Raw genomic sequence first — 25261 nt, 5'->3', positions numbered from 1 at the left:
CAAAGGCTGCTCACTGGATGCAGAGGTTGCTCAGGGTCTTCTCCAACATAGCAAGAAAGCTATGCTGGAGAAATAGCAACACCTCTTCCTCATCATGTCCTACCACAGTCCTCAGTGAACTCACAAGGCTGAAGCATGGAAGTAATTCCGCAAGCATACCTGAATGGTCTCCATGGTGCCCCTAGCCTCCAGGGGGCCAACTTTGGAGGGGATGTGAGACAACTGCTCCATCTCCATTCATGCTAAGCCACCAGGAGAAACCATTCTTCAAGGCAGTCAACAAAGAGACCTGTCACTAGTAATAAGTGGATGTATATATAAACTTGTATATTGCAGTAAAGTCAGTGAGGCTAGTGACCATTTCACTGTTCTGTTTCCGTTTTTTAATCATCTCTCAGTGTTACCTCTTAGGCTACAGTCTTCCCAACTCTGGCAGACATGCCTCACCTTCCAGCTTGTGACTGCATGACTGTGACCGAAGGAGGGAATTAGGCAGGCAAAAGCAATGAGGAAAGGCACAAGGCCAGTTTCTTTCTCCTGGAGGACCCAGGCCAGCAAATTCAGCTTTTCCAGGTTAAGACAGTGCCTGCATTAGAAAATATGCTATAAATTCTTCATTTAACTGTTCCCCGAAGGCAGCCAGCTAGACCCTCCTGCTCCAGGCATTTGGGGCTGCATCTGAGTTTAAGCATATGAATTGTCTTGACTGACTGCAGCAGGACAACTCATGCATTTAAAGCCAACCACATGTGTAAGTGTTAGCAGGATCAGCACATTAGTCATCTTCCCTTGTTTTCTGCAAGGGGTTCTGAGTAGAAAAAGAAAAACATAAAAAAAGCAAAAACCCCCACAAAACTTGTCGATACAGTTTAGATCCCAGAGTCATACTTGAAGCTAAATTAAATCCCTCTCTCCCACTCTCCCATTTTTAAACTGAGTAATTTTCTACCAGTTAAGTCTGTTGAAGCATTCAACTGATTTAAAAAAGAAATCTCGGGGTAGGGATGGCCTAGGGAACAGATGCTAACTCCACAAGCTACATACTCACAGAAGGCCCATGCAGACATTCCATAGACTCTCCAGTCCTGCATTTTGCCTTGTGGACTTGCCCTTTACTTCTCTCCCCACGACCAGTAGCACGCACATTCAAACACACTCTGTGGAATCACAGAGCTCATCTGCTCCTGTGGCACACTGTCCACCTGGAGTGAAAAATCCGCTTTGTAACACGTTGCTGCTGCGGCCAATGGTGATGTCACAGACCGAGCATTGTGAGTTCAGCTGGGGAAAAAGCAACGGGAACAGACGAACTCCAAAAATAAAGATATTGTTTTGATGTAAACAGCCTTTGCAGCAAGAAAATAACATTAATAGATATAAGATAAATTGCTTTCTCTAGGCAGAACTCTCAAAGTCCCAAGTAGGCACTGGAAGGTTTTTCCTTTTATTTCTGTTAAGAAATGCAGCTGTATTCACTTTCGAAATAAACATTTTCTACCCCTTCTTTAATTTTGTTTTTAATACCTTAATGTCTCATCATTGTCCCAGAATAAGCAAACATCATCACTGTGCAAAGAAACAAACTCAGGAAATAACACTGTGTGTTTCCAACATGCTCCATAAATCCACAGGCAGCTTGCAAACACTGTCTGGATTCCTGGGTGAGTGCTGTTGTTTTTCATAGAAGTCACGTATTAATGCATCGTGAAAAAAACCTTAGCCCCATTCAATTGCAACCCTTCCATCTTTACACTGAACACCAGAGGTTATAATTACACCCAGGAGCAGGAATAAATTAAAACAAGTGCTGGTGCCACCTCGTACTCGTTTTCTCAAAGAAAGGTGATCCCTTCTACCGTGTCTTATGCGCTCTGACCCAACTCAGAACAGATCTGGCTAGTGGCAAAAGGGCAAAGAGCAAGTTTTCATGAGACTTTTTCAGACATCAGAAATGGAGTAGTGCACTCCCTGCCCCAGAATATAGCAGGTCTTCAGAGGAGTCATCACCCTCACCACCTCCCTTCTGCTGCCCAGAATCTCTTGGCTCTGGGGCTCTGCAAGCTCTACAGTGGGAGCAATGAGGTAGGGTACACGAATGTCATGGCTTACATCCTTACCACCCCTCCATCACAACGGTTATTTGCGAAGCAGCAAATCATAGCAAAGCCAGCATCCTCCTGTTAGGGTGCAGAATGCAGGAGGTCTCTGCAGAGAAAAGACTCCAGCCCAAAGCCGGGTTTCCTTCCCTGGGATTCAGCCCTAAGCACAGGTACAGCTGTGAGGTGACTGAAGATGCCCATGCCAGTGCTTGGTCTCTTTGTGCTGGCACATGCACATAGTGCTTGGACCACAGACCCCTCACTACTTGCTCTCAGGGCCCTCAGCTTAAGCAGAATCATCCGCTCCACCCTGACTTCAACTGCATGGTTTCAACAGAGCTGGGTAGGGCTGAGAGATCCCACCCAGATCTCTTGCCATCATAAAGTTTGAGGTGAAATGCTGCCCTGTGCAACAAGAGACATGATGAAATAAACACGAAAATAAAACTCTTTACTCAGAGAGTGGTGAGGCACTGGAGAAGGTCACCCAGAGAAGCTGTGGGTGCTCCAGCCCTGGAGCTGTTCAAGGCCAGGCTGGATGGAGCCCTGGGCAGCCTGTGCTGGTGGGTGGTAGCCCTGCCCATGGGAGGGGATTGGAACTAGGTGAGCCTTAAAGTCTGCTCCAACCTAAGCCATTCTGTCATTCTGTGATACTATAAAGTTATATACTTAAGTTCAAATGTGTGTCTTTTTCTGGATGAGTCAATAGGAGGGAATGTGAAAAGGATCTGCTATTAAACAAAACAAAACAAAAAAAAGCAAGCACAAGAAATAGAAAGAGAAACTACAATTGCTTAAAAACAATTGCCTAATGCTTGAACAGCCATAATAACCAGCCAGTACTGGCAGACCAGTGTCAACATTAACAAACCTTTGTGAAAGCTCACATAGAGAAGGGAAAACACTGTTAGGACCTCCTTTATCAGCTTCTCAGGAGACAACAAAAATAATAAGCAGTTCCCTCCCCAGTGTAACCTAACAACATCATATCTTTACAAAAAAATGATGCTTGAATATTCTTTCTGAAATATACACTTGCTACATACAGTCAAAATTAAAAGGAAATACAGGGCATTTTTAAGAGAAACTCCATGGGGAAAAGCAACTGCAGAATAACCAAACATCAATTATGAAAGCCACATCAAGAAGACATACATCCTAGTTTTACTCACAGTGCAGGCAGAAAGCAAGCAAGACTCTTAACTTGTAACGCTCAGTAAACATGCTTGGGTACTGAAGCGTAACCCTTTAAAATCGGTGTGTACCTATGTACCTCTTGTCACATCACAAATCCTTGCTCTCTGCACCCATCCCATTCACAGCACCAAAGTGTTCAGCTCACCCTTTACGCTAAGTCAGTGCAGAAGTAGGTATAGGCCAACTTCTGCTGCAGTGTTCATCCCAGCCTCCCAGTAGCTTGGTCATCTGTAGTGTGATGATGATTTCTACTTAAAACCCTCAACCACAGCATCTCCTCCCCTGCTGTTGCCCACTCACAACTCCAAACTCATAACAGGCTGTGGGCAGTGCTATTTCATTTTACCTGAAGAAACACATATGGGTAGAAAGGCAAAATATAAAAAAATGAGCAAAAGTAGGGGGATTTGGGGATGGTTCTGCCAATGATTCAGTGTTGGGTCATTTGCCCAATGTCAGTCTTGTGTATGTATGAAAATTTCTCCAGAGCAGGACCCAGCAGAGGGAAAACCCAGAACTGTGAACACCAGGGTAAAATCAGGAAACCCACAAGACCCACAGCAAAAAGCAAGGGGGTGATCTCGTCCCTATTTAAAACAACTTCCAAGTCTGTTGGTTTGTGGCATTAATGTTTAATGGTACACAGAGTTATCGTAGCAACACAACATAAACTGAGCACTTCTCACAAGGGAAAAACGACATCTTGGTTTGTCTGCTTTTATTTCAACCTCGACTTCTCTTTCTCTTGAGGATCCACAAATGCTCCAATTCGCAATGCCTGGACACAAGGCTTTAGCAGGAATACTCTTCTCTGATGGCCAATGGCAGAAGATATTTCCCTGTCTCTTCTTCCACAAACAACAGTTGCTGATTATTCCTCATGCCCACTCCATGTGACAGACAATTACACAGAAAACAAAACATGTGAAAGCAAGATTATTTAAAGCTGCTAATCAAGAATGCAAGGCTCAGGAAACTTCAGTTTTATGGCTGCCTGTGCAACCTTTCTTCGTCCTCTTTTTCCTGGGTATTGTGATAGAGCTGTTAATTGCATAATAATTGCAGGTTATTTTTCTACAGGACCTTAGCCTCACCCAGTACACAGGATACACAGTGCTCATTTCGTGAGCAGCTTTTCAGTATTTCATCCTCCCTGCATCAGTTGAGGTGTGGCCCCAAGCCTTGTTTACCAGGTACCAGTCAAACTGTTCTGCAGACGGAATTAGTAATTTACTCATGGGCTTTCCTACCATATGCATCATTAGAGTAACTGAATGTTTCACAAACATGAAGGAATGTATTTTCACAATGCCCTCATAAAGTAAGACTCTGCATTATCCATATGGCATGGGCAGGGAATTGAGGCACAGACAGATTAACGTGAAAAGCTTCTACTAATTTTAACTGTCTAACTGAAACTCTTAGGTCCCAGTTCTTCAGAGATCTGTTTTATCTGCTGCGGATGAGGCAACAACAATTTTCTGTATGGCTTAAAACTTGTCCACGTATTGGCTAATGTTCTTGAAAACTGTAAAAGGTGTGCCTCTGATATACAAACTGTAGACATTTCCATGGGGCTGTTAAGGCGAGGATTGTCTTCTCATTTATTTGAACATTTTCAGTTCTTAAAATTCAGTGAACATTTCAATAGAGTTAGGAGTCTGCTCTTTTCTAACTACTCAGTCTGAGGTTCTCCCTGAAGGAGGAAGGAAGTCGAGCATCAGGCAATGTAGACAGGAGTGGTCATAAGTTGGATACAGAACAGATGGATGGACAGTTATCACAGGCAAGGACTCTTACATTGCTATCTATCAGTCTTTCCTGATTAGTTACAGGGAGATTCACAAAATCCTAAATAAAGAACCACGTGAAAACTTCAGGCAGTGATTCATCTGTGTTAAAAGCAGCAAAGGAAGACAGACAAAAGGACAGACAGACAAAGGAAAATAAAAATCATTCAATCCATGGTACCATCCTTCTTCAAAGAAACTATGAATTATTTTTAGGGAGACTTTTGTAGAAGTATACAATCCAGCCTTCTAACTGCTCACTGCATTGGATGGAAAGAAATAGAGTGGGACAGCATGCAAACTGGCAGGAGAATTGCTTGCTCCCCCACCTTGTGAACATGCAAGCAGAACCCCGGGATAATTCCCGATGACTCCTCTTTGCCACCCAAGCTGTATTCCTGGTGAATGATGTTATAAGCTGTCCCTCACCCCTGGCACACACCACATGCACACAGAGAAGATGAACACAGACCCAGTTTCTCTGTCCTGCACTGAGAACTCTTGCTTTATATCCCTGCTCTTCAGATAGTAATGTCTTCTGACTGCATGAGCATTGACTAATTTAGTATTTTTAATTACAGAGGGATTTACAGCACTGCACTACAGCGCTCTCCTTCATTACACCCACTGTTTCTACTGGATCTGGGTACACTCTATGTACAAAGTTGTACATTAGACAAATTACACCGCACATTAAGTAAATCTCTCTAGAAACAGGATTAGAGGAAAGGCAAATCTTCCCCAATTCTAGTGTATAAATTAATATATCTGAAATCAATGTGAAGGAAGCACTCCATGCCAATTTATGAAAAACAAAGATAAACATTCTTTGCAAGGAATCAAGTTTATATAGGAGATGCACTCTTTTTCTACTACTTTGCTTAATAAATAAAACAGCTGGTCCGAGGAATCAGGTCAATTGGTGTCTGGAAAAAGCCCCACTAAAGCTGCTATATAACCTAGTTTCTCAAGCTGCATGAGGCATCCTAATTTTGGAGAGGCAGAAGTCCATGAAGAGAAAGCCCGTATGCCTCAGCTTATGGCACTTTGGAGTTATGGAGTCTACGTATCCCAAAAGTAGCAGTAATTGAGGTATGCTGCGGAAAGATAAAGAGCTAGGCTCTGAAGGAGCAAAACAAGCGCACCTGATGCATTCCAATGTATGTGATAAATACAGATAGTGATCTTGGGGATGTCGATTTGCGGTCATCCAACATGAGAGAATGGGAAAGAGCGCAGTTTCACATGTGCTCAGGCTCCCTCCAAGCCAGCCCACACATATGGCTGCCACAGCAGGTGACATCACCTCTCCTCATAGCCCTCCATGGCCATGAGATGCCATCCCTCCCATATCACACGGGAGCACGTATCCAACAAAAGCCACAGATGGGCACAGAGCATATCCAGGCCCTGCAGTGAGCTGTGGCCCCAAGAGTGATTCCCACCACTCTCCATCCTCCTTACCATCATCCTTCTCTGGTGGGCTGCAGGTTTTCATAGCCTAGTGGCCAAATAACTGCAACAGGTCCCTCTTAAGCACATAAGAGAAGGATAGCAGCAAGGAGCAAAGCACCACTCTCACGAGGCAAGTCTAAGCCTGAGAACTCTCTGCTGGTTATACGGCATACCCTCACTGAAGAGCTCTGGTCACAGCCTGTTCCATGCCCACTGCCGACTGTCCCTAACCCCCAGCTGCCCTCCCCTGACAGTTCCATGCCGTTCCCTCGGCCCTGTCGCTGTCACACAGAGCAGAGCTCAGCGCTGCCCTCCGCTCCCTGTGAGGAGCTGCAGCCGCCATCAGGCCTCCCCTCAGCTCCTCTGCTCTGCACTGAGCAACCACAGGGCCCTCAGCTGTTCCTCACACACCTTGCCCTACAGACCCTTCTTCATCTCTGTAGCCCTTCTTTGGATGCTCTCTAATTACTTTGTGTCCCCATATTGTTGTGCCCCAAAACTGCACCCAGTGCTGGAGGGGAAGCCGCGCAGAGCAGAGTAGGACACTTCCCTTCCTTCATCCAGCTGGCTGTGCTGGGTCCAGGGTTTGGTTGGCCCTTTGGGCTGCCAGGTTACACTGCTGTCTTTCCACACACATCCAATAGAGACAAAGATGGAGCTAAAATAAAAAGTGACTTTCCTGAGCTTAAACAGCAAGGCAGCAGCAGAACTGGGAAATGAAACCTCCTGACCCACAACCCTAGGTTTTAGTCTCCTAAATAAGAATTCTCTTTCCTCATTAAAAACCTAAGAATGGGAGGAGAGAGAGGAATATTCTGCAAACGCACTGAACTTGGCCCTTAGAGGGCTAGTGATATGAAATACTTCTTTTCTCCTTCTTACCTCCATTTCCCCTGATAAGGTTACTGTGACTTCAAGGACTATTCTTTTTTACTGGTCTGTTTTCACTTAACCTGTCGGCTTGACATCATTTTCCTTCTGCAGCTGGAGACTGCTGTTCCCAAAGAGAAAGCTTCCTCCTTTCCTTCAACCTATCTGGTTGTCCTCCCATCACCCTAGATGGAGATCACTCTGATTTTTCTATCACATTGAGGTACACCAAAGTCCTATCTGCTGGTCTCAGCCTGCAGTAAGTGAAAGCCTAAAAGGGCACCCGGGAGGTAAAACCTGGTTGTTCTCTATTAATTTTTAATTTCAATAATGACTCCAGGGAAAGGAGGGAGATATAGGTCAGAGATTTAGAGGGCTGAGTTGTAACTCAGTATCTTCTTTCTCTTTTTTTTTTTTCCCTCTTTTTTTTTTTTTTTTCCCACCAAATTCAGAATTAGAGGGTTTCCCCTCAGTATTTCTCATTTATTCCTTGAACATTACAGGCATTAGTCAGCAAACTCCTGCTATTTCTTCAGCAAGCCCCTGACACTTGCAGACTGACTAATCCCTCTCTCTGCACACTTTGGCTCCAATTTCATCTGTTTTTCTCCCATGAAGAATGGGACTCCACATTACAGGTATGGTAGTCACTCCAAAGTACACTCCTACTGCCCCACAGCCCAATATCATTTGATGCACACAACTGAAGAGCCAGGCAGGAGGTCACAGCAAGGCCTGTGTTCAGGTCACTTCTTAGCTTAGAGTAGTAGCATCCATAATCAGGGAGCAGTTATTGCCTAAAGCACAGGAATGTGGAGGATATCATGAATGAAGATCCAAGGTCCTGGGATATCTGCTGGCAGGCCAGCATGAGTCACTTTGCCTCCAGGTGCCTTTCCTTCCCATGATGGAGATCCTCTGTCCTTGCTGAGGTATATGATGCCTCAGCACATGCAAGGTTTCTGTTTGGCTGCTGAGGTACGAAGACACGGTGAGTAAAAATACAGCTTCTTGTGACTCAAGGCCACCTCATTAGAGCATGACAGAAAGCTCCTGGTGTCCAGGCACACTTACACAAGATGTCCACTCACAGACACCCTCACAGGGGCCCTCGTATGTAACTAAGGCTCACGTAAGCACACCCACACACCTGCCCACACTGTGGGTTTCTTACATCCACCTTTCCAGGTGATGCCGACAGCACACAGACCACTCTCCCCCATCTAGGTTCAACATCCAAAGAGGCTAGAGCCTCTAGGCAACCCCTCAGGGCTAGATCATGTCCTCGGGCTACAGCAGGCACTAAGTGCCACCCCAGCAAGAAGGACACACAACCAGAGCACAGCACATCAATAAGAACTGGTCATAAGGCTTGCCAACTTGATAGCACACAAGTTCATTCTCTACATGACCCCCACCACCCATCCCACGCCCCCTGATACCTGGATGCCCATTCTAGAAGGGTCTTCTGCATTGCCATGTAAGGAGGCAACAAAACAAATTGCTGGCTCCAGTGCCACACTCCCTCCTGGCGGATCTGTTTCTCTCTTCTTAACTGTTTCCAAGTGCCTGAGTGTTTTATAATCCCCACTGAGCAGTCCTTTAACTCCTTCCTCACTGAGCCCTTCCACCCTTCCTGGTCTGCACTCTCCTAAAAGGCAGAAAAAGTCCTTTAGGAGGGCTAGGGAGCACAGAAAGCAAAGGAGGGGGCCTGAATCAAAGAAGGAACAACAGAATCAGATTGGATGTACAAAAGAACCAGTACATTACTCATATCCCCAGCCTTCACTTACGCAGACAACTGAGTCTTCTATTAAGATTTTTTTTTTCTTTTTCCTATGGACATTTATGTACAGTAGAGGCTTACTTATTGCTAATCTCCTCTTGCTTATTCATACCATGAGGTCATACGTTTCTGCTGGTAACACAATTTTAAATGACACAGCAGCTCATTCTTTGAGGTCTGAACTGAAAGCACTTTCTTAGATCATGAGCAAATATGAGTAGATGGCTTCACACCCAGTGTCACCACCACCCCGATTCAGGCATATTGCAAAATCCTAGCAGAACTGAGTGCAGGTATCGCTTTGCCATTGAAAGGATCTTGGACATCTCAGCATGGGACTGCATGAGGAGCTCAGGCAGAGGGAAACAGGACTTTTGAAATAGCCCTGAAGTGTACCAGTGAGAGCCACACTTGCTGTTGGTGTGTTAAAAACTGTGTAACGTACAGCTCTATTGTGTGTGTGCACAGCTCTAAGTGCAGATTACGAGGAGAGGGAGATGCTTGGCCTGAGATATGAGCAGACCCACGGGACACTGCTGCCCACAATAACCACAACGTCCTGCAGGTTGCTCTGCATCAAGTTATGCTGGTAATACAGTGTAGGGCAGGATCAGTGAAGTGATTCCACAGCTTTGGATTTCACAACCCTGATGACGTGCAAAGTGATGTCACAGAGAACTCCGGTGCATACTCTGGTGCTCTTCCGAGAAAATGAATGAAGAAAATGGGGAGGAAAAAAAAAAGACACAGTTTTCGTACACCCCCTTCCAGTTGGGAACTCAACACCTGCAGCTTCTGCTCTTCTCTCAAAGCCCATTGCTGCTTTTTCCAGAGTCTCGAGGTTACCCCAACAGCTAATATTCAAAAGTTTGCCAAGGTATCTTTTTCCCTGACAAAATGAGGTATTCTGTCACACAAGGCTGGGCTGCAGGGCTCTTAAAAATGGCTCTGCTGATGTTCAAAGGGAGCAGCTTGCTGTGCAGAGGAGTAGTAGAGTTAATAGTAGTAGGATCAGCACAGGCTCCTACCCTGCCATCTGCCTTCAGCTCAGCCAGGCCTTCTGCTGAACAGCCAACACGGGCTGGGGCAATGGGAGTGAGAAGCAACTCAGTGACATGAAAGACTGCCTGGGTTAGCTGATTAAGAATAAGATTCAGAGTGCAGGAATCCTGTACAGTGCTGATACTGACTCAGCCCGGGGATTTCATGGGGATATTTAAGTCCGTTTTCTCCAAAGAAGTCTTTTATTTGGAGCAGGTGGGCGTTTGCATGCTTGCCTAAACCAGCCCCAGGAACCAATGATCCTAGAAACAGGGGTCATTTCTGAAATTGCTACGCTTTCTTCTTTGGTCACCCCCTGGTAGAAAGTAGTGATAAATAATATTTAACTGCCTCATTCCCCCTGACACATCCAACTCCCTCCCTTTTATAAAAGTACATGGAAAATGCAGGAAAGCCCACTGGAATGCAGAGGCATCCTCTCACAGCTGTGGGTCACTGATCCCCTTCTGCTCATTTTGTGTATTTCTCCTTTTAAGCATTGACCATGGCCAGCTACAGGCTGCTCCCGCACCTCCGGACTGACAACTGCCTCAAGAGCTTTCCCACTTTTTTCTGCCTTCTCTTAAATAATAGAAAAGGCATTTAAAGCCTGCAGATTGCCTCAAAGTAGCAAGTTGCTGACCCGTCTCCAAAGTCTTCCTTGCCAGTGCAACCATCAAAAAGGGGGGACTCAATCCCCATGGGAGACAGTTGGGGCAAAACAGCTTTGTAGACCCATAACAAAACGCTGAGATAATCTCTGATATCGTACCACTCCATGGTGATCTGCTACGGCAGTCTAATGAACTGCTCTGGTTAACCTCCAAATCTAGACCCAGGCATCCACCTTCCTGAAGACAGGCAGGAGAAGAAGTGGGAGAGTACAGGTGTGGCTGAGACAAGGAAATGAAAGGAATGGAGAACTCCCTCTCCCACGTACAGAGGATGGAAAAAAAAGAAGACAGCGGAGCAAAAAGCCTGGACCTAATAATGAAAAACAATAGCTCGTCATTTATTTTCATATCCCCTTGCTAATGCTGGAATAATGCTAACAGTGGAATTTTTATGGCATGCATGTCATGCCTGCAAATACCAAGTGAATTACTTCTCAGCAAGGCTATGGGCTATGGCACTGAGCAGCACATTCGTTACAAGTGATTGGATGATGAACAACAGTTCCCAAATTCCTCCTTCACAATGCTACTTGCATTAGTTGTAATTTAATGAGAGAGAAAGAGACAGAGAAAGTTTTGGCTCAAACCACTGAAATAATACTGCCTGCTGCTGCTTCCCACTGGGTCTTGTATTAACTCACACCACTGCCACTATCTCCACCTCCTCCTCCTCCGCTTCCTTCAGCTCCTCCCTTTTCACGCCCATCCTCAGGTGCTAAGAGCAGTGTCATGAAACCCACCAGCATGGCAAGAGAGGGTGTCAAGAAGCCCCAGCTGTGGTGATCACTAGCAGAGTGTATTCTTGCTGGCTGAAAGGCAGAAGAGGACACAAAACTGTCCCTTATCTCCACAGATGGCAATGGGCTAAGGGAGAGGTCCTCTAACAGGGAAGGTCTTCCTTTTTCAGGTAGGTTTGTACCTCCCCTCCTCCCATATTCAGGGCAAAAGCCAACACCTGCTCTCATTTCTTTGTCCCGGGGGCAAAACACAAAGAGAGGCAGGAGCACCCTGCATTTTTCTGTGCTGGAAAGAGCCCAACTAGCCAGCATTGCCTCCCTCTCCTGCAGCAACCTCGCCACATAGCCCAACCCTATCACTTGACAGGACATTTATCCACCAGATGACCCTACACTTAGGTTCACCCCTGAAACACGACCCAGCATGTAGGGTCTCACTGGCTGGGCCAGCAGAAAGCTGAGAGGTCTGATCTGAGCAGCAAACCTACTATTAAGAGACTGCAAATATCACCACTGCTCTCCTGGTGTAGATGGTCTCTTCAGTGCTCCCCTGTGACGGCATGTAAATGACAGGCTTCCCCTGGTTCCAACTCATGGAGACTCCAGATCCCTTTTATCCCTTCTGTGTCAAATGCAATTTAAAAGCCCCTCAGTCCTGGCCACATTTTGTAGTCTTTTGAAGAAACAAATCCAAATTAAACTTACATGTTTCTAAAACTAAGGTACAGGCAGAGGAAGGCAAAATGCCTCTAGGATTGGAACCACATGTACTTGTGCAAATGAGAACTAGGATTTACTGTTACCCAGGCTCCAGTATGTTCTATACTCCTAGCTGTGGTTTAAAACAATCTGTTTTCTTGTAAAAGCTTACTAACACCAACTATCCAGCACACTGGCCAAAGTCCCATGCCCTATGGACCTGAACATGGTAGGAAGGTGGGCAGGATGGGGCTACCCCAGCCGGTGCCCACCAATGGCTAATTGGCCTTCAGGAGATGAGCCTCCTGTCCTGTGGTGAAGTAACAGGGGTGATCTGCTGCCCACCATAAGCCAAGCATTCTCGCTCAGGGACTGAACTATAGGGTGAACGTATGTAATCAGATGTATGACAGCCAGCTGGCTTGCAGGCAGAATTAACCTTTTTTTTTTTTTTTTTTTTTTTTTCCAATTTGGGCATCCAGGGGAAAACCACAGAGGTCAGAATTGCTGGCCACAATTAATCACACCTAGAGTTTAAAAGCTGACCAAGTCCAATGCTTGTGCTGGGACAAGAAGCTCTGCTGGGGTCTCCTGTGTAGCCACCTGAGCCTCCTTGTAGGCTGTCGTGGCTCACACAGGGTGAAACTCAGCCCCACAGCCTGCCAGCATCCCCATGTGACACTGAAGGTCCACATAAGCCTCCAAATCGGAGCTTACAAGGGGCGTAAGTATAGCTCAGCCAACAACATGGGGCTAGGTTTCCTCTGCTGCTAGCTTGCCCCCTATGACCCCAAAACGGGAAAGCCTCACACCATAGATCAGCCCCAAGGAGGGCAAGAGCAACACTGCTCTTCCCTACACTCCCAGAGAACACAACTGGCACCATCAGGAGAGCCTGCTGCTCCCTGCACCTGGTTTCCCTCCCAATATCTGCCTTTTTAGCAAACATTTCATGGTAACCATGGAGCGTTTTTGCCACATGAGCACGCCTGCACTCCTCCACACACCCACTGCCCTGCGGGGCGAGAGGCCAGCAGCAGATGATCCCACTCCCATGGAAGGCCAGTGTGCTCTCAACAGGTGGCTCACCACGTCCTTAGCCATGAAGGCCTCCAGTGGGCTGGTAACCTTCAGCCAAGCATGACTGAACATGACAGGGCTGTGGTAGAGGGAAGGAAGCAGAGGGACAGAAGCTGGTGAGGACAGAAGGGAGAAGACAAAAAACAGAAGAGGAGTGAAAGCCCAAGCCCTCTTGTGAGTCCTACAATGACACAGAGTGAGACAGGAGAACCAACTGCAGCTGCAACACATTTGGGAAACCTTCTCATTTGTTGATGGCTGCTGCAGGAAAACAATGAAACCCAAAAATAATGAAAATCTATGACCTGCAACTTGTACCAGTGATGCCAAATGACATAAACATGTTCCTAACTTACTCCCAGTGTGGCCACAAACATCTGCTTTATTGCACCCGCTATCAAAAGAGTGAGACATCCCCACCTGAAGCCCTGCCCTGCCTCGTCACTCACCCAAATCCCAACTTCTTTCTCCCCACCTTATTTCCTACAGGCAGGGGCTTTTGGCAGGAGACATGCTGTCTGTCTGTGGCAGACCTCTGTAAGGGAAGGAAGATGTCGCCTTTCAGGAAAGATTCTTCCTGAAACCCCTTCAGTCCCTCCTGGCTAAGAGGAAATGCAGGGACTGTTAATGACTCAAGTACTCCCCTGGGAAACAGCGACGTTTTTGGAGGACCACCAAAGAACTTTGAAGGCAAGCCCAGTCCTAACGAGAGCTTCATGGTAGCACAGGTTCACTTTAAGCAAAATGAAGGCTCAGACACCTCTCTATAGGGATACTGAAACAGATACAGCTACTTCACTGAGGTGGTCCCACCTACATCAGATACTTTATGAGCGGTATGCTCAACACATCTAAATGGGTACAGAATCCCTAGGAGATACTGCGTTGCATACAAATGCCAGCTACAATGTAGGAACACATCAAGACTGAAATAACTGAGGATGCAGCAGGACAGAACCGAGAAGTGCTAGGAGAGCTGGAGACAGACCCAGAAAGCAGTTCAGCAGGGCCGCCAAAAGCTGATGCTGGGAGAGGTGTGTATGAGATGCCAGGCGTGCAGCTGTTCTGCGTCAGAATGGAGACGAGCTGGTGGATGTGGATTACAGATCCTTTCCAGCCAAAATAGCTTGGTTATACCTTTTTTTTTTTTTCTTCTTCTTTTCAGCTTGGATTTCTAGTAACTCTTCAGCCTGAAAGAGTCACATTGCTTCAAAATCTTTCCCTGCCTTTTACAGGCAGAGTGGCAGTGTCCCCTCCTGAACACTCTGTGATTTACAGCCTTCCATGCTCGCAAAGGCTACACAGCCCCTTACGCACAGACTGCAGACAGCACTCCTGCCAACGCACACGCTGCCACAGCATCGCTCTACAGAAACACCCTGCATTCACCTTGTGTATATTTCCTCCTGTGCAGGCTGAGACAGTTCACAAGCACACAGGAGGCCTAATTTATATTTATTATAAAGCTCCCTTCTTTATTCCTTGCAGAAGGAAGACTTCAGTAAACAAAGGGGGGGCAGCCACACCACACACGTGTCTGCAGTCCTTCATATGCCTGCAAACAAGGGAAGCATCCCACATGTGCATACATACATGCATACTTTTCCCTTGTATTCTCACACAAACGATACCTACAGTCCCTTCCAACTCATGTGTGCTTTCAGACAGCACAAGCATTGGGAAGCTGCGCTTTCATTATCCAGGTGCTCACAGCCTCAGATAAGGAATGAGAAAATGACACTGCAAGGAAAGTATTGTCACCACCAATGGGGTACGTCTGTGTCTGCGTCTCACATGTCCTTGCCAGGCGGTGCAGCTATTTTAAATGGGGTTTGCAACATGTTTCTTATCCCCGCCTGCTAAATACATCCACACTCTGATGTTGAGAGCACAGAGGGGGAGTTTGATGGGAAGGCAGGTTTCTGGTGGAGCCAGTGGAAGCGTCAGAAGAAATGAAGGAATTTTACTCATGACTAAATGTGATCCCCACTTGCTTTGCAGACACATGCCCTGGGGGAACTATTATGTCTTGGGTTTCTTCATGGAGCCCTGAAGCTGGCTGCAGCCAGGAATTATCCCCCTTTAAATCCAGGTTCAGAGAAAAGGCTGCAATCTCCCTTCTCTCTGCAGAGGACTTCGGTGCAGCCCCCGCTGCCCCATTCCTATGAGTTCTGCCTGCAGCAATCGGCTCTCTGCAGGACAGGGCTATCAGCCTGCTCAGAAACAGCACTAGCACACAGCACAGGAGCCTGTCATTATGCGAGCTGTGCATGGGAAGCACACCAAACCAGTCCTCTGTGGTCTGTGCTGGTTTCCAGTATGCTTCCATGAAGGTGACCTAACTATTAACTCCTGTTGAGCTGTTCTGTGCTCATGCATTTTATAACTTTAACCCCTGACAGCGTTACAGTGTTCGAGTGCCTCATGCAATTCCTCCCACTTGCCAACATCTTCCAAGCCTGGCTGCAATGAGCTGGACCAAAAACTCTTCACTCAACATGGCCACAAAGCCCATCAGCAGCCTGCCAGAAGCCAGAGAGATTCTGCGTGTTTCTCTTCTGTTGACCCAGGGCACGTCTTGCCGCAAGGCACCAAATCGCCCTCGCGGAAACAACCTCATTACGTACTCACCTACCCCACTGCATGGCTAAAGCGAGCCAATATGTTACATATTACTTGTTTTTTTTTCCACTGACAGCTAACACTCAGTGACCTTCTGACAGGCTGGTGGGATAGCTGAAGGAGAACACTAGAACAATGCTGTTTATCTGGGAGTTAGCAGCACTGATGGCTTCAGGTTGAGGCAGTCATACCTGATCCTGTTCTGCAGAGGTCCCTAGCCTACAATTCTCCCTGCAGCAGCGGAGAGCCCAAGTGCAGGATCAGAACTTTGTGCCATTGTTCATGTGCTCGATAGCACCACAACAGATTTGCCGTGTTAGACCAGACCCTACAATAGGTATTTTCAAGGCTAGTAATAGCTACTTTACTCCCCAGAAATGTTGTCTTGAGAGGAAGATTAAAGATTGTGTGCACACAGAGCTATGAGCATATCTACAAGGCTTTTCTCAGCAATTTTAGCTCCAGCCTCTAAAAGTCAATCATCAAAATAGGAAAGCAAGGAGAGTGGCTAGAAATTACCTCTATTTAGAAGCAAAACAGAGACCTCTTGAAAATTCATGCCAAACTCTCTGGAATTTGTCAACAGTAAATGCTGCCTAGGAGAACAAAATAAAACCCCATGCATTCAGCTAGAAGTCCTTCACCTCCAGCCTCGTGCTTTATGCAGAGAGCCATTCCACCAGCGTAAGCATGGAGCAACACAGATGTGTCCCACTGCAGTCCTGCTGCTGTCAGCTCCATTCGGAGAAAGAACCCAGATGGTCACACAGGAGAGCCCCAAGGCCCTCCAGCGCAGCTCTTAGAGAAACTCCACTGTAAAATCCTGACCCTGGGTCATTCATGTGGCCTGATTTTTGGGTGGAGTTGTGCGGAGCCAGGAGTTGAACTCAATGATCCTTAAGAGTACCTTTCAACTCAGGACATTCTATGATTCTAAAGATGAGGCTCAGCCTGCCTCTGCCACAACCATGCTCAGGGCAGGCTGGAGCTTCTTCCAGTGGCCACACTTCTGCTGATATTCTTTTGTGTACCTCTCCCTGTTCTCCCCATGGCAGGCATGGAAGATCTGATCACCTGTTGCACCCTTTCATAAACAGGTTGTGAGCTCTCTGGGGCAACGTTCCACTCATCCATCTTCTGGAAAATGCGCAGCACAAAGATCCTTGACTTGGGATCCTGACTGCCAGTGGATATAAATAATTGGAAATTAAAATAAAAGTGAAGTTGCACGAGGGAACTGTTGCACTTCCAAGTTTTTTTCCAGTCTAGATGACTCTCAGGGGACATGGGAGAGCTACCGCTGAGATAAACAAAATAAATCTCAGCCTACCAGGTTTACATGGAAACGATCAAAAATGTGTCCGTATTGTTCTGACCTCTATATCTTCTTTATTTTTTTTGAGCTTTCCTCTAACCTTTAAAAGGCATGTAAGATAAACAGAGAAGTAACTGGGCAGACAACATCCTCGGATGAGATGTAGGAATATAATCAAGCCTTCAGACACATGCACACAAACACCATAATTTATCTCTTCCTCCTCCTGTTTGATATTATCCTCTGTTCTAGTATCATAATCTGTTGCTATGGAAACAGCTATGATGTCACTATGAGAGGTTTATGGATGCCTCAAACAGGAAGGAAAGGTACATGGCTATGGGAGAGGAAAAAAACCACCTACAAACAGCTGCTGAGCAGGAGACGTTCCAGGAATGGCAAGCATCAAAAGGGGAAAGACAAATACCTCGATGGCACTGACGCTACCACAGATAGAAGCAGAATATAAACCGCGTTTTAAAAATAAAAATGCTTACCAATTTTGCCTATGAGTAAAAATATTCTGGGGAAGCTATAGGAGGTTCCCAAAAAACTCAACTTTCTCTGAAATGTTCCACAGGTTTGCTTGGACTGGCTGTTTTCTGAGCCTTGCTGCTTGAGTCCAGGCTTCCATCATCCCACTCCATCATCTGCTGTAAAGTTCCCCCCAGAAGCATGAGCCTAATACCCTGCCACTGCAGCTCCTAGCCGGGGAGTTGCTGGCCTCCCGCCACTCCCTGTGCCTTTATGATCTTTGACTGGGAGAAAAACTGCGTCTTCAAGCAAAAATAAACAGCAAGGTGCTGAATCCACTGGATCACATCCAGTAGCAAATAAACGCCCTAACCCCAAACTATAAGCAAGAAAAAGCTTTTTTTGTTCTCTTCACCCAAGAGAAAAATACATAATCTTCCAGACTCACTGCTGAACACCCTGATATACCTGGGCTGCTAGTGGAGAAAACAGCACAGGGTGCCTCATAGGCTCACAGCACACCCTGCCTTAGAGCCACATTGTGTATCGCATTGTGCAGGGCACGATACTGGTGCAACCGCCACACACAGGTGGCTCTGCTTCTGTGCCTGCAGCCATTCCACTCACCTGCACTGATGGTGAGAGGGCAAGCACGGGGAAAGAGGGTGCAACAGCCACATGTGCCCTTAAAGCCGTCATCGTGTGCTGGCATCTGCCCGCAGGAGGATGCAGCATGCAGGGTCTGCCAGGGAGGAGGAGTGAGGATGGCAGATCACATTCTTCCTGCTTAGCTGCCATCATCAGGGAAAGGGCAGTGGCAGTGAAGGAGGAAACCACAAGAATCTCAGATCAATGAAAAGTATGGATATTTCAGCTCATTTCATCCAGATCAGAATTTCCCCAGCATGGAGAACAGCATCAGAGATCTTCCGGGAATGCTACAGCATCATTTTTGCCTCTGGCCTCAGCTCTAGCAGGGGAATCCTTACCCACTCCTTCCTGCCTATGCGCATTAGGGTACAGGTGGTAACTCCTGCCCTTGCCTGCCTTCCCTCCAAAGGATGTTAGAGACAACCCCAGGGAAAAAACCTGGAAGGGACCAAAGTTACTAAGAACAGCTGCAAATACAGCCCAAGCAGGAGAACCTTCGGGGATTCACAGAACTTTCTGTTCCTGACAGCCTTGGCTATGACAGCCTCAAACCCTACACTTAGCAGGGACCATCTCTCCTGTTAGTCACTTGCCATCACCTTTCTCCCCCACCTGCCTCTCTCATCCTCCTTTGTCTTATCCCTTGACCTACTTACTTCTTCCCTCCCTTCAGCCCATCCTCCCCTTCCCCAAATGAAACCTGGTAAAAAACACATACGAAACTCCCTACATTGTGTTTTCCTATCTCCACAAATGCTGTCTGCATTATCCACTCTCCTGTACTTGTATCTACACAAAATGCAAATTCTGTCGTGTGGGAACTATCTATCACATTATGTCAACATTACGCCTGGCACAATGAGATCCTGCTTTTCTCTGGCACTGGTGCTACAACAGCAAAAATAATTGTTAATACTTTAAAAGCACCACAGAACAGTAAGACAGGAAGAGTGAAATAAATGTCAAGGCTTTGTGGGGTGGTTTTTTTTCCCCCCCCAGTTGCTTCTATATTTGGGGGGGCAGGATTTTTTTTTTCTTTTTCAATAAAACAATGTCTCTTTTTCTCAGACTTCTATTTGGGACTGCAAAGTGGAAAATAAAGCTGATCTTGGTGAAGAAACAGATTGTGCTTTTTTTTAAATTGGCAGGTGACACCAAGCAGGAAGGGACTGCAAAGTCAGTGCAATCAGATTAGAACTCAAAACAGTCCTGACAGATGAGGAAGGACAGGATGGAATTCAAACAGGACAGCTAGCTTCACACATGCAGCATAGAAAAAAGCTCACCAGGCATCAGATCTCTAGATAGGAGCTGAAGCCATGGAACATCTCAAGCTAAACACAGATGAATGATGCTGCGGTGCACAAGGCAAAGCAAATAGGAGCACCATCTGTAAGGCACAAGAGGGAATACTGCTCCATGTAGCCAGTGAACCCTGGGGAAAGCACTGGGATCCAGCAGTGCTGTACAGAAGAGATGTGGGCCTACTGGAAAGAACGCAGGGAGCCAGAATGGTCAGAACTCCACCAAACAAGGCACAGGAGAGACAGCTGAAAGACAGGTCTGAAAAAGGATTAACCTAAGGAACACAAAAACGAGGAGAGACACAATAAAGAAAAAAGAATTGTTTTTTCTACAGCTATTGTTGGTAGAGCAATGAATCGTAGCAAGAAAAGTACAGCTGAGTTACAGAGGAGAACAAAACTTTATGCTGACAATCACAGCGAGGGGCAGTGATTGCCCAGGCTGCAGAACTGCTGTACAGGGGGATGAGTGTGTTAGGGAACATGCTGGCAAGCACACCTGGCACAGTAGTACATCCTGCTTTGAAGGAGAGGGAACAACTTATTTTAAGTCTTTGCGCATCCACTTACTACGATTTTGGTGAGAGCTAAGTTTCTCAGGCACTTCAACATAGCTCACAGAGTAAGATAAACCTGTCAGCCTTCAGAACTGAAGGAGACATCAGTCTGTAGGCTACCTCAGCGTAACACTCTTGTTCCAGGTCTTGACAGTGCCTTCAAGTTTCAAAGGTTATAATGGATAGGGAACACTGCCCTTCCGAGTTCCCCAAGTTTCTCTGGCAAATCTCACTGTGTCGTGGGGTGACCTTTCCCTCCTGCAATAGGAACCACAAGTGATTGTCCTCATTTTATCCTACCAGAGACAGACGCCTTCCAGTGCCTGCACTAACAAGTAGAACTGGGGACAAGGCATGAGTAACAAGTGAGCTCCTGCAAGTCCAACCAAACATCCCACCAGGAGAAAAACAAGAGAACAACCTACACTTCCCTCACCCAGCATAACCCCCAGCTTGCTGCAGTACACAACTTAGACAGGGTAAAATGCACAAAGCTCCACTGGCCACACTGCCTATCTGTGCTGTACCTCCCTGAGACCAGGCTGAGCCCAAGGCAACCCAGGACTGGCATCTGAAGGCACTTCTCTCCTGCTGGCCATTTTATATCCATACTGTGAATAAGTAGAAGATGCTGTTCTTCAGCATGCTGTCAATGGTTTGATTAGACAGCCACTCTTTATAAATGAACATACATGGCATTGCATATACACACAGTATTAAAGACTATTACTATTTCCATTAAATAAATACATTCTAATGGCATGGTTTTTTATTCTTCTAGCCCTGACCTCAACTTATTCTTGTAAATATTCTGATGTGGCAATTCCCTCACCAGCCTGGGAAGGCTGGGCCTGCTTCTCTACTTACTTACAAGATGGCAAGTCTTACAAAAGCAATTTCTGCTGCAGAAGTTACCCTACTCAAAAAGCTATCCAAATGCAACAGTATCCTCAAATACTTGTCCTCATGCTTTCCAGAGGAAGGATATCAGCTCCTGATGTGGCCAGATGAAAGACACAGGTGCACACTGTGCCACTGTGCTGTGAGCAGGTGGAAGCAGTAACACGCCTCGACTCTCCCCGTACCATAAACTGTGAAATATCCTCTCTGAGATGAAATTATCCCCTGGATTTGTTTTCAAAATAAAAGCTGAATCCTGTACTGCTAGGACCATAAGTTTCAAAGAAGAAGGCTTCATGCTTAAACACCCAAGTCCACATTAGGATATGGAAACAGATGAAGAGAAAACTTTTTCTCCAAATAGTGTTTAATTCTTACTTATTTTCCACTAGTTAACCTCCTGAAAGTCAGAAGAAAAACAACATATAAACAGTATTTCACATTCAGAGGGCAGAGATTTCCTAGTAAGGGTGAGGAAACAGCCTCATTTTTATAAATGGACTGATTAAGCTATAGAGGCCATGAGTCAGAAAAGTACTTAAGCATGTGGTCGGCTTTAAAGACATAAACAATTCTAATGAAGTCAGCAGCACCACCTGTGAGCTTAAGTTTAGGCACAGACCTTAAAATATCTTCTTAAATTGGGAACAGAGAGGAAAAGGGTGGAACTTGCAAAAATACCCGGCCTCACCTCCCATCCGTCTTCTCCTCTTTGGACACAGTGATGGGGACACCGCAATAGCTGTCAGCCCACCACAGAATCACAGAATGGCCAGGGTTGGAAGGGACCTCAAGGATCATGAATCTCCAACCCCCCTGCCACAGGCAGGGCCACCAACCTCCCCATTCAATACTAGACCAGGCTGCCCAGGGCCCCATCCAACCTGGCCTTGAACACCACGGGGCATCCACAACCTCTTTGGCAGCCTGTTCCAGCACCTCACCACTCTCTCTGTAAAGAACTTCCCCCCGACATCCAACCAAAATCTTCCCTCTCTCAACTTAAAACCATTTCCCCTTGTTATGTACCCTGCAAAGTCCCTTTCTCAGCTGTCTCACAGCTGATGAAACACCAATGGCATAGCCCCATGCCGGTGTACCAGCTGTTGACTTCACTGTCTGGCACGACCATCACCAAAACCCTTTGCACAGTGACCACTGCTGGGACAGAGACTGACCGCTGCTCCCAGGTCACTGACTCCTCTACTATTTGGCTTCCCAGGACTCTCCTCCTGAAGAACCATCTACCTACTTTTGCAAGCCATTGGGATGTGACCAAAACTTAAGCTCATTCCATCAGCCTCCTAAATACTTCGCCTCTGAGCAAATGGCCTACCTTCCAGCGGGTGACAGGAGCTCAAACCTGGGGCAGGCACCAAGGAGGACTTCAGAGTCCACACACTCAGGGTGCATGGCCAGCTCCTCGTCACCTGCCAGCAGGAGCCTGTGCTGCTCTGGGTCTGAGGGCCCCGGCCGGTCACTGCCATCAGCTCCCTTTGCCCCAGAGCCCCTTGCTCATTGGCGTGCCCCTGGTCACAGCCATTTCCGCTTCCCAAAATAAAATGACATTTTTCACTGTTACATCTAAAAAACATTCAATCACTAAACGCTGCAGCACGATAAGATTAATTATAACTGGAGGGGGCTTCCTGTTATCCTGAGCTAATAAAAACTTACGCTTTTGGTCCCAGCGCTGATTTAGCCCAAGTTATGGTTATTGCTCCATAAACAGGAAGTGCCTCCGAGTTATCATTCCAGCACAGAACCTCTGGGGTAAGGACCTCTCCTTGGTGTCACTGGTGCCGCCCGGCTGACAAGGAAGCTCTGTACATTTTCACAAGATGTGATGACCCATGAGCGAGGTTAGACTGCTCTGGAGCCTTGGTGCGAGGCAGGATCCGAGCCCTCACAAGCTGAGGTCAGGGTGCTCCAGGCCTCCAAAACCCAGCAAGGAGCTGTGCACAGGCAGCTTCTTTCTGCACGCAGCTCCTGCAGTGGCACCAGTGGCGAGGTGCAATTTACAAATATTACAGATATTAATTCCATAAGCCGCCCACATACAAAACTACCGACGCTGCTGCTAAAAATACACTGCAAGTTGCAACGAAGTTGTTAGGAATGAGAAGCAAAGCAAAAAGGAACTAAACCCAAACAGAGGTAATCACTGTTTTGCAAATAAAGGTTAAGGCACGCAAACACCATTCAAAGACCTGGTTCTGAAGGGTGCCAGAAGACCAGGGCAATGTGGCTGCAAGAGTAGCTCAAGGCTCACCTGTCTAGGCCAGCCGCTTCCCCTCGAAGCCACACTCCCAGCACTCAGCCCCAGTGTGCTGACCTGGCCCCTGAGCAGGGGCTGTGCGGCATCATACCCACCAAGGCCTGTGCTCCAGCCCTGTGCACATCCCCATACGGCTCACAACCCAAATCCAGGTCACACACTGCGCAGCGGTGTTCCTTCTGTTGTATTTTACTGGGGAGGTTTTTATGTCTTTCATTTTACCGCTCAGCTCTGCAATGCTTGGAAAAGATGGAATGAGAAAAGCAGGCAGGAGAGAACATGAAAACCCCTGAATTCCTTGAGAAGAATGGTTAAAGCACAGTGAGGGAGGAGGATTTCAGACCAGATATTTATTTATTCATCATGCCTCGCCTGTTAATATCAGGCGGGGCTCCGTTCTCCTTCCCAAGCTAGCATTTAAGACGGCAGCTTGGTGCACACACACCATGCTCATCCAAACACCATGAGCTGCCGGAGATCTGTGTGTGCTCTGTTACACTCACCCAAAGTTCCAATGAAACCGTTTCACAAGGCCTTCCAGGTGTCACCTTTCCTCCCAGGGCACGTTTTCCATAGAAAAGCCCACGCTTTGCAGCCTGCAAGCCACAGATCTGCATACCCCTGTCCTCCTGGCACCCCAGGAGCTCCCCGCAGCCCCAGCACGATGGCAGCACAGCCATCCGCCGCAGCGCTGACCCTCACGCTCAGCTCGGCAGCATAACAGTGGCCAATGCTCCGGCGCAGGGATGCAGGCAGATGGCAGGAGGATGGCGGCCCTCATCTCCTTCCAAGGAGGAAATTACATCCCCTGCGATAAGTAAGTTTTTATCTATGCGCTGTGATATTTCAGGGAATTGTAAGGACCTCTCACGGCAAGCAGGAGAGGAGTCACAGCCATTAACCCCTCCTCCGCCTCCCTCTCAGCAATCCAGAAACAATTTAACCCACAAGCACACTGCAACACGAAACACATAAAGCAATCCCCACCACCCCCCCACGCTATTTTCCGGCTCTTGTGCCTGGGAATATCCACCTACTTCAGGCCTCCAGACGTGCCGCAGACCCTCTAGGATTTTCTGCAGCAGTTCCAAGGGATTCTTTTTCACAGGTTGCCGTTCAGGGCATTATTCCTTTCCCCCATCTGTTTTCCAGCCAGGCCACAGCCGAAGTTGGGATGCGCGAAGGCACCGCTAAACTTCCCGCACACGCCGCGGTGCGGCACGGCCAATCGCTCCCGGGAGCCGCGGGGGGACGCGGCCTCCGCTCCCCTCTCATCCCCTGCCCGGGGGCCGGGAAGCCGTGGGGACGGGCAGGGCGCCGCGAGGCCGCAGCCCCGGCCGCAGGCTCCGCTCATGCCCCTGCCCCGGGAGAGCGGAGCCGCCGCCCCCCGGCTGGACGCAGCCCGGCGCGGAGCGAAGTTCACGCAAATCGCCGCATAATCCCACCGGAGCGGGGAGGGGGGGGGAGGAGAAGGAGGAGGGGGAGGGCTGAGGACGGGAATAGCAGCGCGCGGGGCGATGCAGGACGGCTGCCCGGGGGCCGCGCCGGGGGCACAGGCCCGGCCCGGCAGGTACGCGCCGGGGCGGGGACGGGCGGCGGAGGGGTGGCCATGTCGTCCTCCGCCCGCCCGCCCGCCGCAGGTCCCCTGGGCCGCCCGCCGCCGCTGGAGGCGGCCCGGGCGCAGGAGGGCTGACGGGGCCCGAGGCCGCTGGGCGGCGCGGCCGGCAGAGGG

General features: G+C 47.7%; 1 protein-coding gene across 4 annotated transcripts in view; it reads right to left on the bottom strand.

The window, feature by feature from the left end:
* The window catches only part of HIPK2 (homeodomain interacting protein kinase 2), a 121049-nt gene extending 96303 nt beyond the window's left edge, over nucleotides 1-24746 (bottom strand). For 2 of the 4 annotated variants that reach the window (XM_042889632.1, XM_042889634.1), the window contains exon 1: nucleotides 24567-24746. The gene's annotated coding sequence lies outside the window, so the exon portion shown is untranslated. The remainder of the gene's footprint in view (nucleotides 1-24566) is intronic. The other 2 variants (XM_042889633.1, XM_042889635.1) reach the window with 2 other exon arrangements.
* Nucleotides 24747-25261: the final 515 nt, after the last annotated feature.

The sequence above is a fragment of the Lagopus leucura genome, unplaced genomic scaffold (genome assembly GCF_019238085.1).
Source record: "Lagopus leucura isolate 7727_CA_CO unplaced genomic scaffold, USGS_WTPT01 Super-Scaffold_100159, whole genome shotgun sequence".
Classification (NCBI taxonomy): domain Eukaryota; kingdom Metazoa; phylum Chordata; class Aves; order Galliformes; family Phasianidae; genus Lagopus; species Lagopus leucura.
This window is presented reverse-complemented; position numbering and strand designations above follow the sequence as displayed.